This window comes from Octopus bimaculoides, chromosome 21 (assembly GCF_001194135.2).
Source record: "Octopus bimaculoides isolate UCB-OBI-ISO-001 chromosome 21, ASM119413v2, whole genome shotgun sequence".
Lineage (NCBI taxonomy): Eukaryota > Metazoa > Mollusca > Cephalopoda > Octopoda > Octopodidae > Octopus > Octopus bimaculoides.
Window position 1 is genome coordinate 3,884,833 of NC_069001.1, and position 3,383 is coordinate 3,888,215.

At 37.7% G+C, this 3,383-nt stretch overlaps 1 protein-coding gene across 5 annotated transcripts in view; it reads right to left on the reverse strand.

Moving 5' to 3' along the window:
- The window catches only part of LOC106882890 (G protein-activated inward rectifier potassium channel 3), a 218,464-nt gene that overhangs the window by 59,084 nt on the left and 155,997 nt on the right, over positions 1 to 3,383 (reverse strand). For 2 of the 5 annotated variants that reach the window (XM_052975319.1, XM_014933701.2), the window contains one exon: positions 2,472 to 2,535. The exons of 2 other annotated variants lie outside the window; for them this stretch is intronic. The gene's annotated coding sequence lies outside the window, so the exon portion shown is untranslated. Of the gene's footprint in view, positions 1 to 2,428; positions 2,448 to 2,471; positions 2,536 to 3,383 lie in introns of those variants that run through there. One more of the 5 variants, XM_052975320.1, reaches the window with a different exon arrangement.

Sequence of the window (3,383 nt, forward strand, 5' to 3'; positions counted from 1 at the left end):
GTGGTGGTGGTGGTGGTGGTGGTGGTGGCGGTGGTTGATGCTCAAGATCAACAAACAACAACAACAGTTATAGTTCTAACAATGCTAATAATGGCATTTGGAAAGCAGAACCGTTTCTAAAGAGATTCAAGCTATAATATCAATTACGTTAGCATTAATTATTAACAGATATTAATTATATTAATTTTCAGAGACTTTTATCGTGATGGGGCAATCGTTTAATATTTATGTTTCTTTTTTTGTAATATAATTTACTCCCTCTGATGGGAAGCAGCAAGATGAACTGGATGCTGGAGTTTTCAGGTGCTGGCACAGCAATGCACCAATTCTGGCAATTGATCCTCAGATGAGAAGAGGCTGGGGAAAAAGCCAAACCTGTTGTCTTCAGTTTGGTTTTCATGCGCAGGCATGGCTGTGTGGTAAGAAGCTTGCTTTCCAACCACATGGTCTTGAGTTCAGTCCCACTAAGTAGCACCTTGGGCAAGTGTCTTCTACATTGGCCTTGGGCTGACTAAAGCCTTGAGTGGATTTGATAAATGGAAACTGAAAGAAGCCTGTCGTATACACACACACACACACACACACATATATATATGTGTATATATATATAGGGGGCAATGGGTATATTGTCACCATTTGGTATTTTTTATTTCAGGCATATGCATTGTTTGTTTTTGATTTTGTCGACTACACATTATAGTAGGGTCAGTTGGGCACCGTCTGTGAGAAAAACAGCACCATGATGCAATTCACTCTGCCAGAAATCTGGAAATGACATGTTGTACTGCTTGGCATTCATGCTGGAAGCTTCAATATGAACATTTCAGAGTGTTTGGGTGTCAATCTGAGGACGTGTACCGGGAGTGATAAAAAATCAACATCAGGTGCTTGGAGGAGATAGTGCTGCCCTGGGTCAAGAGGGTGGCTGCTGGAAGACCCTATGTCTGGCAATAGGACTCTGCACCATTCCACACAAGTAGGAGAACCCAGCCATGGCTGTCAGACAATTTCTGCAACCACATCACCCCTAATGCTAAGCTTCATGCTGGAGATAATGATGGAATGTGACATGCAATGAAATGCAACATGTAATGAAATGTTGTACTTGAAAAAGACCCATCCAATCCTTGCAAGAATGGAAAAACCTGGACACAAAATGATGATGATGATGATGATGGTGGTGGTGATTGATTGAGTACTTATAAACAAGATATCAAACTTGTGGGATGAATATATTTGGATTATATCAACTCTTTGTACTTGACTGGTATGTTTTTTCTTTTGCTTTTTTCTTTTATATCTTATCAATCAGAATATTAACAGGATATTAAATACCACATACGTATGAATATTTATAGCATAGTAGTATTGATCTGTCATAAAGTTAATTATTTGATATGAAACTAATGTACGATTAAATGATATGAGTTGGAGAAATGAAGAATAATAAAAGAATATATATATATGTATGTATATATATATATATATAATCACATCATGATGATGCTGATCTGTCAGAGGGATGAGGACCATCTAGTCATATTCAAAGTGAAGAAAAGTTGTGTGCTGTCAACCTCACTATCGCATCTGTGACCATTTTCAATCCGATAACAAGACCAGGTCAAGATGACTTAGGATGGAGACAACAACAAGAGCAACAACAACAATAATAATAATAATAATAATAATAATAATAATAATAATAATAATAATAATAATAAAGTGGATGAATTATTGCATGGTCAATTTATAAGTAACATGGTAAGTAGAATCGATAAGTTGATGTAAAAGTTGAGACTGAAGATGTTATAAGTGAGTGTGTGTGTGTGTGTGTGTGTGTGTGTGTGTGTGTGTGTTTGTGTGTGTGTGTGTATGCGTGCAGCACAAGAGGAATCTCTCAGAAGAAATTACATCAAATATAACATTGACAACACTGTAGACTCTATGAAATGAAAAGAGAAACAATCAGACAGTGTAAGAGAATGCAGAACACCGGCACAAAGGAAATACAACAGAGGGGTCAGGATAACATTGCCAGGGTTGTAGACTGTAAGTTAAGTAAGACACATAAGCTGGACAGAAGAGGAAAATGGTGAGAATACCAGCCAGACTCAAGGGGAAGTATCAGGTGAAGCGAGGTTAGTTTTGGAGACTGCAACATCGAATGTGATCATGAGGTACAGGAAAGAAGACCAGATATTGTTATTGAGGATGTGGAAGAAAGCCTGTACTGGATGATTAATGTAGCATCACCATGTGGGGGATAACAGCGGGTGTGAGTAGGAGATGGAAAAGGGAAGGGAAAAGGCTGAGCAATATCTAAACTTGAAGAGAGAAATTTACAAGGTTTACAAGGTGTGGGGCATGAATGGAGGTTGAAGCCATACGACTAGAGGTAGGAGGTGTCTTTGGGATGGTAACTACTTACACTAAAATAAGCAGATTGCCAAGTTTGGAACTGAGATACGTACAGAGTTTCTTCTTCAGAAAAGACGGCACAATTAGGGGACGGTGGTTCAGATCCTGAAGGAAATTCTTGAAATATAAGGGAAGAAAGAAAATCTGAATGATCTTGAAAGATATTTGTTGTTTTATTCTCTCACTCTTTCTATCTCTCTCCCTCTCTCTCAACATAAATAACAGACATAAAGGTCAACATGTTAAAATAACAACAATAACAATAACAATAACAACAACAACAACAACAACAATAATAATAATAATAATAATAATAATAATAATAATAATAATAATAATAATAATAATAAGACAACAACAAATAACAATAACAACAACAACAACGGTTTCAGATTTTAGTACAAGGCCAGCAATTTCGGGGGGGGGGGGGTTAGTCGATTACATTGACCCCATTGTTCAACTGGTACTTACCATATCAACCCCTAAAGGAGGAGAAGCAAAGTCGACCCCAGCAACATTTGGACTCAGAACACAAAGACGGGTGATGATAGTGGTGGTGGTGATGGTGGTGATGGTAAAAGTGGTGGTGGTGGTGATGACAGTGGTAATGATGATGATGATAATGTGGTGGTAGTGATATTGGTGGTGGTGGTGATGATGATGATAGTAGTGGTGATGACAGCATTATCAAAAAAATTCTATAAACAGAAGATGCTGAGAAAACCCACAGACACTTCGAATTAATTAACTTTATATAATTAGGAGATCTCCTTCAGTTCCAACAAAATCTTTCCCCAGTTGGTCCCATGCATTCAAACCCCCTCAGACCTGAGAGAGAGCAGACAGGGAGATGTTTATATACAACAATGTTACTTTAGAACAAACCCAGAAAAATTACACCTTATATGGAACTAAAACATTTAGTTGGAGTGAGTACAGGAATGGTTATGCAGTTAAGAAGTTTG